We start from the raw sequence: 13612 nt of genomic DNA on the forward strand, positions 1-13612 counted from the left end.
CCCCAAAGTGGTTCTGAAAATGCTTTTTAAAAATGTACAGTTATCATTCTCCTATTTTGAAACATTAAATTTTCCAATGATTAGGGTGCCCCCTTGAGTATTCTATGTTTATTACAGCTTCATGATAACTGGTGGTGTTTACCTGAAGCTTTGAAAAGTATGCTAATAGAACACCAATACAAACTAATAATATTGCAACATTTTGAATAATACATGAAAAGGGAATAGTGGGAGGGGTGATTGAAGTTAAATATATTGTATACCTAATGTTGTGTTTAAAATAAAGAAAACATTTATTCTGAAGAAAGTTGTGGGAGATACAGTTCAAATTTACATTTAATTTGCATCCCCACATCTCAATCTATTTCAGTCTGGTTTCAGGCCCTGTTTTAGCACTGAAAGCGGCTTTATTGTTCAGATTAATTACCTCTTTTTGAAAAGAGACTGGGGGAATACATCCCCCTTGGTTCTCCTTGGTCTCACAGCAGCTTTTGACAGCATTGACCATGGTGTCCTTCTGGAACAGTGTTTTTCTACCTTGGGTCCCCAGATGTTGTTGGACTACAACTCCCATCATCCCTGAACTCTGGCCTTGCAAGCTAGGGATGATGGAAGTTGTAGTCCCAAAACATCTGGGGATTGAGAAAGGCTGTTGGAACAACTTAGGGTGAGAGTAGGAGATACTGTATTATGGTTGAAATTTTAAAATGTGATTATAAGTCATTGTTTTCAATGCTTTTAGATTTAATATTCTTAAACATAGTTAGCTGTTTTCAATTGCTTTTAAATGATTTAAATGTGTTTTTAATCTTCTAATTAAAAATCTTTAATCTTCTAATTGGGGTGTTCCTTCTGGGGTGGTTTGTCTACCTTTGGTCTGCACCCAGAACTCAGCTCTCAAACGCTGAAAAACAGCTTTGACTGGCTGGCTAAACCAGTTGAAGGTAGCCAATGGGTTTTAAACCTTTGGTGAAGTAGGGACTTTCCCTTCATGCAAAGACAGGCTCCAGTGGATTGAGAGGACAAGACCTGTAGTGGGTCGAATGGACAAGAAGGCAGTTTCTGCATGTGCTTTAGAGGGAAGTGGGAAGCAGATGGGGCTTCTCAACCTGGGAAAGTAGGCTGTCTAGGAAAAGGAAAACTCTTCTAAGCCTCCATTGCCTTGCAGGATATCTTTAGTAAAAGAAAAGGCTAAGGAGTAAATCCTATACAAATCTGGATTGGAGCCCCTAAAATGATTGGATGGCACCTTATATGCTGCAATCCAGCAACTCCTACAGCCAAGTTGGTGCCAAACGTATTGCTCTGCTTTACTTTGAACCACATCAGTGAGGCTGAGAGATGGGCAGCCCAGGACCTTCATACACAGTGCCCAGGCTTGTACACTGTGGAAAGATACTTTGGTGCTGATAATGTAGGAGTTTGACTTTCCCGATGCACACTCCATTGTCTCTTGAGACAGACAGATACCAACAACAATCTTCTAATTGTATTGGTTTCACATTTTATTGTTTGTTGCCTGAGGCTTCCTTTGAAAGGAAGGGTAGGACAGAAAATTAATTAATTAATTAATCTTAAAGTTAAATCCAATGAGATTGCTAACAAAAACCCATCATTACTGCACCACCTGCAGCATCCAGGGTACGTAGACGTCATACCCAGTTTCTAGCAGTGGATCCCTGTTGCAAAATTCTAACTCTTCATAAAAGGACACACTAGGTATATCACATGTAAATGAAGAAAGGTGTACCAGGCCATCTCATGATCACCTACCTGGGTGATCATTTTAACTCAATCCCACTCCCATTGATGTTCAATCGAGCACCAGGCCACTCTTGCTTCAGAGTAGACCAGGTGGGTCCTTTGTTCTCAGAACCTGTGAGCCCAGATCATCACAGTATCCTCATAAGGACTTTTCCTAACTTTCTATGCTTAGGTTCCTACCCTGTCCCCCGTAACTTACTTCTTCTAGGCTTGCCACGGTGCACTATTAACAAAGAAATAACTACAACTACAACTAATTCACCGCAGCAGCCTTTCCTTTGGTCATCACTTCCTACTTGGCCTGTAGGAAATTATCTGCAGGGTTGAGGTAGAGGGAGCCATCCAGTAGCAGATGGGACAGTGAAACTCCACCTCTTTCCTGGCCTTCCTTCAGCTAAGTTGCTGCTGCGTACTAAGGAGGGGCAAGGCATTGACAAGATTGACATGGTGCAAACACGTTGATACAAGCACCAGATTGGCTGCAGTACTGTGTTTGCACTACATTGATCTCGCCATCAGCTCTCCCTCTGCATCCCAGTATGCAGCAGTGACTCAGCTGGAGAAAGGTCAGGGAAGTGGTGCAGCTCCATCACCTTATCCACTATTGAAGTCATCCTCTTCTTTGCCTGTTAAGGTCTGACTGTGCTCTTATAGCAAGCACCAAATTCTATGAGGCTTTTCCTGCAGTCTCCTCTTCATCTACAGCCTGACCTTGCAGTCTGCCCCCCTGCAAGGACATATGAAGGTATAACACCATTAGTGCTGCCTCCTTCAGGCATGTTGCAAATGGGCAAAAATCTTTTCTCATTCAAATTGAAGGCAGGAAGCATTCAAGTTAGATTTGGCGTCAATCAGATTTTGCTATACGATAATTACGTATATGGTTTCATGTCAGTATCATAAATTCAGAGGTTGGGCAATGCTTTCTGCCCTCCCTCTGAATTGCCTTCATGAAGACACCACATAGTCATGATTGTCATATCTTAATCACATTCATGGCATGTTCCCAGATTAGCTGGAATCACAGTTTTCTGTGATTTAAAAGAAGACCCTATTAGAAAATAGCAACGTAGCAATTTCCAGTCAAAGTGGTGCACTGGTGCAAAAACCTTTTTTTTTCTTCAGAAAAAATAGCCTCCCGGCTTCCCCCAGCCCTGCTTTTAATACCAACCCGGGGGGGGGGGGGCTGAGTAGCCATTCACATGAGATAAAAAAAGAGAAAATAAGTGGCCAACATTAATGATGATACAACATTGCTCAAAGTTTGTTGGGGGGTTTTAAGCTTTATGTGACTTTCAACTTTTTCTTGCCATTACTATATTTATGGAGATATGGCTTTCTAACATAAGAGCAAGCTTTTATTGCTGTTAGTATGACAGCATTCATGCTATGCTTTCATTCCCCCTTTTCTCAGACCCATCCTCCACATTACTTTTTATAGCAATCAATACCTTGAGTCTGGCAAGGAATCTCTCAGGGCTTTCAGACTTCTGCTTTTCTCAGTTAATGGTAAAAGCTCCATTTCAGTCTAACACAATGTTCTCCCCCAACAGTCCACTGAGGTAACTAATGTAATCCGGAGATGACAGATAATAAACTTTGCAATGAGATCTGTTCCATAGAAAATAATATAAGAAGAAAACACTGTATTCAAGAGATCCCAAATTCTCCTATGTCTATGATTTTCCCTTATTCAGTATATTGCTGAAATTCACTGCAGTATATGACTCGCATATTCTATTATTTAAAACCTACTACATCATTTGTATAGAACAGTGGGTAACCCTATAAATCCCTAACAGCCTGTGACACAGAAGAGATAGCGGAAGAATGATTGATACCAAGAGAGTGGAAATAAATTAATAAATGGAATGTTGGGCAGCATTAGCATGAGTGACAGGTAGAGAGTGTCATTTGAAGAATGACAGAGTGGGGAAACTGGCTGTGAAAAGCAGAGGGAAGTTAAAAGAAAATGAAATGAGAGAGATAATGACAGTATATGTAGAAGTGTTAGGATAGCTGTTATGAAACATGGGATAATCGATAATGTTAAATTAGGAAATAAGAACACTAAACTCTGCATACAATCTTCTTCTGCATGTTCCTTATATATATTTTTATCTTTTAAGCGACTGTTCTGTTCTGGGTGGATTCTAGGGTCTGTGTGTCACACCGCAGGTGTCTTGTACTCGAGTAGCACTATAAAGGGAAAATTCAACAGCTCTCTACAAGTCTATAGATGTTGACAGCAGGTAATTTGAAGGACATCTGGAATCAGTGGAGTAGGCCCTTTTGAGTAACCCCAGGGATATCACAATAGGTTTCAGAGTGTTGGACTTGGTAGCTGGGATGCTGCATACAACCAGGTCTTATGCCAGCACAACTACTGCAGTGTTCTTCTGTCCCTGGAAAGGCTGGCAAGAATACGCTTCTCAAATTCCTTACTGGTGATTGAAGCTGCACATGCCAGCTTTCATAGCTCTGACAAAATTACAGTGGCTCATAAGTTGTTGCCTAAAGGGCAGTGCTCAAATTACTAGGATAAAGATAGAGACCTTTAGTCAAATTGTAAGCCCCTGTAGCCTTCTATAGTTGTGGCAGCTTATCACAAAAAGATAAGAAGGTCCCCTGTAATTCAAGCCCTGGTTGCTAAAGAGGTAAGTTGCTTATCAAGAATTTGAAAATTGATCAGAATTAAAAAGAATGTTATCAGTGACTTCAACTTACAAGGCTTCTCCGCAAGGCAAAAGGTCTCATATGCCTCATATACCACTCGGAAGGGATAGTACTATTCTGGGGCTTGCTATGCAGACCCAGACAGTCATTATTGTCAGGTAAAATGCACTAATTAGGCTCCTGTGGGATTTGGATTCCAGAGTGTTGTGCACTAAATAGCCACAAAGTACGGCTTATATTTCTTCTTTCATTTTGCAATACAATAAGCACCAAATAAAGTGTGTAAATAACTCTCCGTGAAAGATGGGGAGAGTGCAATGATAGAAGAGACTGAAAGCCACAGTTTTGTGCACCTGTCTGGGCTAGGTGTGGCCAGCTGTCACTGTCGTCCTTGCGTCTGATCCAAATGCAGAAATAGTCAGTGCCAGGACAACAGCCCTTGTAGATGAGGCTCTGCAACAGGCCAAACCAGTGTATGGGAGGTTGATGTGGTAGAAGGTTTTGTAGTAATCACCAGCACTTTAAATTGTGTTTTGATGCAAACTAGTCAGTGGAACACTTTAAGCTCTGGCAAGAAGTTCTTCCAATGCCAGGTTCCAGTTAGTTCCCTTGCAGGTTCTGGACAATCCCAGTGCAGTACATTGAAGTAGTCTTGCCTGAAGGTTACCAAAACATGGGCAACTGCTTAGCCAAGATGTCTATCCTTCAACTGTCAAACTTAACTGGTAGCATTATCTGACAATAAGACTACTTGGTTGTCTAGTAACAAAACTGGATCAATGAGCTGCATTCCTCTAAGCACCTTGTACACATCCTCAGGCCAAAATAACTGACATTCCTCTCTCAATCCACATCTACTGGATAGTCTAGACATATCTGTAGACAGAAGTGCTGAATTAGTGGAGTCCAAGTTGAGGCAGATACCAGTGACCTTTATCCTCAAAGTTCTTAGCAGAGTGGTCTCTGAGAGTTCCTTATCATCATCCTATAGGCAAGCTGAAGTAGATCCAAGACCCTGAGGGTACAAAGCTTGCAGAGCAGTATTGCTTCTTCACTGCCATCACCACTACAGAGAAAGCTCAATAATAAACTCTTAATTATATTTAGTCAGATTCACCAGTAAATGTCTTTCACTTTCATTATCCTGCCCTGCTTCTAGCTCCCTAGACCTGAAATGGCAGAATGGACACAACTGAAGGAGTGCCAGTCTTTTTATTAGTTCTAAGTACTGTATGAACTTGTCAGCTAACACCTCAAAGCTTGAAGTGCCAAGGCACTTGTACATTCTTGGTTGACAACCCCTTTTATAAGCCTTCCAAGGAAGGATTGTGGGACAAGGCATCTAGAAAAAAATCAACTGTCCTTTCTCTGCAACAAGTTGAAGAAAAGTCTTGTCTCTTTCATTGAAAGTGTTTAATGTTTAACAATTCTAAATTCTAAATCTGAATTTAGATTAAAAACATATCCTAGGAGATTTTTGTGCAACAAAAGCATTTTTCAGACACGTGCAAACATTTACAAATCTAAATTGAAAAGGTGTTAACAGAAACACAACAAAAATAATTTACTGAGGGGTAAGTAACCATTAATCATGAAGGTATAAATAACACAGTTTGATGTGTGTGCCATTTCACATTAGCTGGAAATGAATGGTTCATGTGTGCTTATGCATGTAAAATCTGATGGTGACTCAGCTGAAAGTCTGTTTGCTTTTGTGTCAAGGTCTGTATGTGAAGTCAATTTGAGAAGAATACCTAACACCATGAGCTCTGTAAACGTTTAAAAGGCAAGAGAACTACATAATCAAAGTAGAGAAAAACAGGAAGTCTCAAAACTGGCAGATTAAGAATAATTTGTAGTGTCCTTAAAAACTAATTTCAGGAGATTTTACTTAATCATTGATTTAAACATTTATATACCACTTTTCTTCATAAAATCAACTCAAAAAGTTGATAAACACATTTAAAATAAATCAAGAGTATGATAAAATAATTCAGCATAAAAACAGGGAGACAAAACTATAACCCACAGTAAAAGCTCAGTGAAACAGAAAGGTCTAAGCAGCTCACCTGAAGTTTATTTGTGCAAGATGTCAGTATGAGATGAACCAAACTACCGTAAGTGTAACAGTGACAGTCCTGTGAATTTAAACACTGAACTGACCCAATAACTTACAAATCTTTCATTTTAACACAGGCTTCCTAAACCTCGGCTCTCCAGATGTTTTTGGCCTACAACTCCCATGAATCCTAGCTAGCAGGGCCAGTGGACAGGGATGATGGGAATTGTACTCTTGAAACATCTGGGGGGGGGCGAGGTTGAGGAAGCCTGTTTTAACAGAAAAGGGACTGCATGTACAAAGAGTACTAAATCCTTACCCCCTCTTCCTTCTCATATCGCCTTTATCCAGCTGCTTTTCTTCCCAGCCAAACTCCAAAGCTAGGTGAACTTAGCTGGGCAAAAACCACTTGGGCGTGGGGTGAGTTCATCATTCCTTATCAGTATGCTTCTTGTGCTATTAAAATCACATACAAGTCATTTAACAGAGTACCTATGCATTTTGCCTTGTAAGAACTAGACTTTTAAAAAAAGAAAAGAAATAAATCTCAGAGTCTGAGATCTCGTCTGGTTGTGGATGTGGTACATCTGTACCTCTTGTCCTGCCTCTAAGTGTTCCTGCATGTACATGCTGTCTTTCCTGTGAGTGAGGAATTCTGAATTTACATGGAACTACAATAATCATAGGGACGGGGGTGGCGCTGTGGGTTAAACCACAGAGCCTAGGACTTGTCGATCAGAAGGTCGGCGGTTTGAATCCCTGCAACGGGGTGAGCTCCCATTGCTCGGTCCCTGCTCCTGCCAACCTAGCAGTTCGAAAGCACGTCAAAGTGCAAGTAGATAAATAGGTACCGCTCCGGCAGGAAGGTAAACGGCATTTCCATGCGCTGCTCAGGTTCACCAGAAGTGGCTTAGTCATGCTGGCCACATGACTTGGAAGCTGTACGCTGGCTCCCTCGGGCAATAAAGCGAGATGAGCTCCGCAACCCCAGAGTCGGTCACGACTGGACCTAATGGTCAGAATTACCTTTACTATAATCGTATCTAGTTTATTCCTAACAAAATCTGTTGATAGTCTTGCAGATACAGTGGTGGTGACTTTCTTTTCGTTTGAGAATAACAACTCCCACCCACTTGCTCTTGGTAGGGTGTCACCTGTGGGCCAGAAAATCATGGAAAAATCCCTACAGTGTATATTGCAGTTCTCATGCACTTCCCAAAAGAATCTGCATGCAGGAGAGAAGCGCACACAGAGCCCAAGCTCTCCACTTGCTCCCTGCGGAAAACTATAATATGCCTTTTAAGCTAAACAGCAACTCCTTTCATTAGCAGCAGGAGCAAAAACAGCCAGCCAAGCTTGGATTGCATGCACAGGTCTTTCCATCCCATACAATTCTCTCTTTTTGGATCTTGGCCAGTGTATTCAGAATTAGACTATTCACTTCACATAGCTATGGTTCAGATCATTACTATGCGAATTGGAAAGAGGAGAGAAGAACCTAAAAGTTTTATCATTCCATCATAAGAGACTTTTAAAAAAAATTGAGTTTATAAACAGCAGAAGAAGAGTTAGGGCAGGTTCATTTACTTCATAATTGGCTACTTATTTGCACATTGAACAAGTCAAGGTGGTCTACTTGTGTGTAATGAGGAGAAGGGGACTCACAAAATACTGTATTGGAAATGTCCATAATCAGCTCACTGATAAGGAAGTTTCCATGAATTTACTTTTCCCATGTTATGAAACTACATATGCAGACTTCTGAACCGTTAAATGCAGAAATATGTGGATGATTGTAACGTATGAATCTGGAATTAAGGTAATAAGGGCAGAACATACCCTTAACCTTTGGTAATAGATATTTTCATAATATATTTATAGTTAATGGATAATTTCATAATATATCTACTTAAGTGTGTAGCTGCTTCCAGAGCTGGTATTTACTCTGAAGAACTCCTTAAAAAATAGTATGAAATGGTTCTGGTTTGCTTTCTTATTGTTGTTGTTTAGTCGTTTAGTCATGTCCGACTCTTCGTGACCCCATGGACCAGAGCATGCCAGGCACCTCTGTCTTCCACTGCCTCCCGCAGTTGGTCAAACTCATGCTGGTAACCTCGAAAACACTATCCAACCATCTCGTCCTCTGTCGCCCCCTTCTCCTTGTGCCCCCCATCTTTCCCAACATCAGGGTCTTCTCTAAGGAGTCTTCTCTTCTCATGAGGTAGCCAAAGTACTGGAGCCTCAGCTTCACGATCTGTCCTTCCAGTGAGCACCCAGGGCTAATTTCCTTAAGAATGGATGCGTTTGATCTTCTTGCAGTCCATGAGACTCTCAAGAGTCTCCTCCAGCACCATAATTCAAAAGCATCAATTCTTCTTTATGGTCCAGCTCTCACTTCCATACATCACTACTGGAAAAACCATAGCTTTAACTATACAGACCTTTGTTGGCAAGGTGACGTCTCTTCTTCTCAAGATGCTGTCTAGGCCTGTCATTGCCGTTCTCCCAAGAAGCAGGCGTCTTTTAATTTCGTGGCTGCTGTCACCATCTGCAGTGATCATGGAGCCCAAGAAAGTAAAATCTCTCACTGCCTCCATTTCTTCCCCTTCTATTTGCCAGGAGGTGATGGGACCAGTGGCCATGATCTTCGTTTTTTTGATGTTGAGCTTCAGACGATATTTTGCGCTCTCCTCTTTCACCCTCATTAAAAGGTTCTTTAATTCCTCCTCACTTTCTGCCATCAAGGTTGTGTCATCTGCATATCTGAGGTTGTTGATATTTCTTCCGGCAATCTTAATTCCGGCTAGGGATTCATCCAGCCCAGCCTTTCGCATGATGAATTCTGCATATAAGTTAAATAAGCAGGGAGACAAAATACAGCCTTGTCGTACTCCTTTCCCAATTCTGAACCAATCAGTTGTTCCATATCCAGTTCTAACTGTAGCTTCTTGTCCCACATAGAGATTTCTCAGGAGACAGATGAGGTGATCAGGCACTCCCATTTCTTTAAGAACTTGCCATAGTTTGCTGTGGTCGACACAGTCAAAGGCTTTTGCATAGTCAATGAAGCAGAAGTAGATGTCTTTCTGGAACTCTCTAGCTTTCTCCATAATCCAGCGCATGTTTGCAATTTGGTCTCTGGTTCCTCTGCCTCTTCTAAATCCAGCTTGCACTTCTGGGAGTTCTTGGTCCACATACTGCTTGAGCCTTCCTTGAAGAATTTTAAGCATAACCTTGCTAGCGTGTGAAATGAGTGCAATTGTGCGGTAGTTGGAGCATTCTTTGGCACTGCCCTTCTTTGGGATTGGGATGTAGACTGATCTTCTCCAATCTTCTGGCCACTGCTGAGTTTTCCAAACTTGCTGGCATATTGAGTGTAGCACCTTAACAGCATCATCTTTTAAAATTTTAAATAGTTCAGCTGGAATACCATCACTTCCACTGGCCTTGTTATTTGCAGTGCTTTCTAAGGCCCATTTGACTTCACTCTCCAGGATGTCTGGCTCAAGGTCAGCAACCACACTACCTGGGGTATACGAGACATCTATATCTTTCTGGTATAATTCCTCTGTGTATTCTTACCACCTCTTATTGATGTATTCTGCTTCTGTTATGTCCTTTCCACTTTTGTCCTTTATTATGGTAATCTTTGTACGAAATGTTCCTTTCATATCTCCAATTTTCTTGAACAGATCTCTGGTTCTTCCCATTCTATTGTTTTCCTCTATTTCTTTGCATTGCTCGTTTAAGAAGGCTTTCTTGTCTCTCCTTGCTATTTTTTGGAAATCTGCATTCAATTTCCTGTATCTTTCACTATTTCCCTCGCATTTTGCTTGCCTTCTCTCCCCCGCTATTTGTAAGGCCTCATTGGACAGCCACTTTGCTTTCTTGCATTTCCTTTTCATTGGGATGGTTTTCGTTGCTGCCTCCTGTATAATGTTGCGAGCCTCCATCCATAGTTCTTCAGGCACTCTGTCCAGCAAATCTAAATCCTTAAACCTGTTCCTCACTTCCACTGTGTATTCATAAGGAATTTGATTTAAATTGTATCTTACCGGCCCAGTGGTTTTTCCTACTTTCTTCAGTTTAAGCTTGAATTTTGCTATAAGAAGCTGATGATCTGAGCCACAGTCAGCTCCAGGTCTTGTTTTTGCTGACTGTATAGAGCTTCTCCATCTTTGGCTGCAGATAATATAATCAATCTGATTTCGATGCTGCCCATCTGGTGATGTCCATGTGTAGAGTCGTCTCTTGTGTTGTTGGAAAAGTGTGTTTGTGATGACCAGCTTGTTCTCTTGACAGAACTCTTATTAGCCTTTGCCCTGCTTCGTTTTGATCTCCAAGGCCTAACTTGCCAGTTGTTCCTTTTATCTCTTGACTCCCTACTTTAGCATTCCAATCACCTATAATGAGAAGAACATCCTTCTTTGGTGTCACTTCTATAAGGTGTTGTAAGTCTTCATAGAATTGGTCAATTTCAGTTTCTTCAGCACCAGTAGTTGGTGCATAAACTTGGATTACGCTTTCTTATTAGTTCACTGATTTCTAATGCTGCTGCTTTTCCCACAATGTTGTTTTACCACTGAATCGAAGCAAATGTCAATTGGGTTTTCTCTGAATTTACATTTGCTCCAATTTAGCAGCGAAGAGTGGGTTTTCCATGACAAAGCAGTGGGGCAAAGGCGAAACCACTTGGACCCATGCCTAGAAATCACGGGACAAGTGGAAAACTGCTTGGACCCATGCCTTCTAGTCATGGGACAAGCAGAAGTGTGGGTGAACTCTTAGACAGGCCTGGTGTTAGCACCATACTGGGCCATTTGCTGGTGCCCATGCACTTCTGCAGGGCCCAGCAGGGTTGACCCCTTGCCTGAACACCTGCAGTATCTGCCACTATTTAGGCCCCCTTGTGGCAGAGTTCCGCCTGGTAAGGTGGAGAGGTTGTACTCATTAGTCAAATGGAGACTAGGCATCAGCCAACCTTACCCTCTCACTTAATGGGCTTACCCAGCAACATTGTAATGGACTGGGATCTGAACAGTCACCCAGTTCCTGGCCCATTACAGAGCCACCGGAGAACAAATTCATGAGTAACTGCAAGGAAAAGACTGGTGGGTGTGCTTTCTCTCTAATAGCTGGCCCGTTCTATCACCACCGCTGCCAGGTAAGCCTGTGAGCACGAGAAAGAAGCTGACTGCCACCAGCTTGGGTGGCTTTAAAAGAGGGTTGGACAAATTCATAGAAGATAAGGATATCATTGGCTACTAGCCATGGTGGGTATGCTCTGCCTCCACAGTTGGAGGCAATAATGCCTCTGAATAACAGTTGCTGGAAGTCACAGGAGAGGAGACTTGGGTCCTGTTTTCAGGTTTTGCATAGTTTGGCCACTACGAGAATAGGGTGCTGAACTAGGTGGGCCACTGGCTTGATCCAGCAAGTTTTTCTTACCTTCTTACATCTTTAGTTGCAGGAACACCACTTCCATGGGTCCAGCTACAAGTGAGTGCTTCAACAAATGTAGATTGTTGAAAATCTGGAGCCAGACCTGGTGCTAGTTTTTATATTTCATTGTTTTAAAGTTGTTTTATTCAGAAGTTACGATTATTAAATGTCTGTTAGCTGATTTGAGGGTCTAGTACTGAAACTCTGAGCATCCCAATTTCACAATGCTCTCTCACTTTATTTGTATGGTGCCTGCTTTTCAGCTTGCCCAACTCCATGGAATAACTTTTTTATTATTTACCCAGACACATTCTACCTTCTTGTAAAATTTAGTTGGTTCTTTGATTTCATCTGTTTAAATATTATTTGTATGATATTGACATACAAATTGTTGTATACCACCCTGGAATCCTAAATAGGAGTAAAGATTTAAATAAATAAATGCTTTAAATTAATAAATAGAAACATTTCAATAAATGAATAAATTGACACACTTTAATGAGTGTGATTGGCAAGCACATGGCATCCCCTGTGCCAAGCAAAGTTCTTTTCCTTGCAACTGAGAATGAAGTGCTTCTAAAATGAGATGCTATCATAAGACGTAAGCAGAAAGCTAAAAGGCCAGGTTCTGCATGAAGTAAATGAATTATCTCTCTGCATGACTGAAGCCATCCTCACAAATTGATACTAATTGGGAACCTTGTTGACATTGTGGGTGCTAAGACCATGGATGAGATCAGCCCAGAGTGGCTTCCCACACTTGAATCAGATCCTGCTGTGCCAAAAATCAGGTAGTATGCCTAGCACAACAAAAGGGCCAGGCTTTTATATATTGAGTCATGCTGCGTGACTTGATATATATATTTATTTTTCCCCTGTGGATCCAGAAATGTTTATTTAAAACATTTGCTGTCCCACTGTAATAAAACAGTTTTAAAATCAAGAAATGAAGCACTTTTTGAGAAACAATGAGGAGCTGCTGCAAAGAAAACTCACCTCGAATCACTACCTGGCTCTGGTGCAGGGAAATATACAGAAATGTTTTCCTTTCCTTACTGTCTGCACTGATGTGAACATGAAGGAAGATAGTGAAATGGATTTTGGCAAACACTCTGCTATTAAACTGAAAGTCAAGGCTAAAAGCAGAGTAAAAGCTTATTTAGCTGCAGGATGTTCCTTTGTCATCAGGAGTCCTGATTCAACTATCTCTTAAATGATGCATGCGGTGGGCTGTAAGTAAAGGATGACAACAGTTCTTTTCTTCCATCCATAAACCAGTGACTAACACAGCCCTGCTTTTTGCCTTAATGAGTCATGAGGGGCACACAATGGTGATCATGAATCTTTTGCAATCAGGACTTGCTTTCAGTATATGTTAATTTTTGCAGGCCATAATCAAGATATTGTAGGTTGAAGGACAGTGTGGAAAATGAGTCCTTTTTGATTGGCTTTTATATTCAGAAATACAGGGATAATGATTGATGGACTCATTTCCTGTTTCCTGGGGGGGGGGGAGAAAAAGGGGAGAAGAAGAGGGGAAAGGGGGGGAGACAGGCTCAGAGAGAGGCGAAGACATGAAAGTGCGGCAGCCCTCAAATAGACTTCTGTGGGAGTTTTGGAGCTTAGTAACTGATGGAAGCATTTGTCACTGAGAAAGAAAACAGCAGATAA

This window comes from Podarcis tiliguerta (assembly GCF_965153285.1).
Source record: "Podarcis tiliguerta genome assembly, chromosome: 4".
Classification (NCBI taxonomy): Eukaryota; Metazoa; Chordata; class Lepidosauria; order Squamata; family Lacertidae; genus Podarcis; species Podarcis tiliguerta.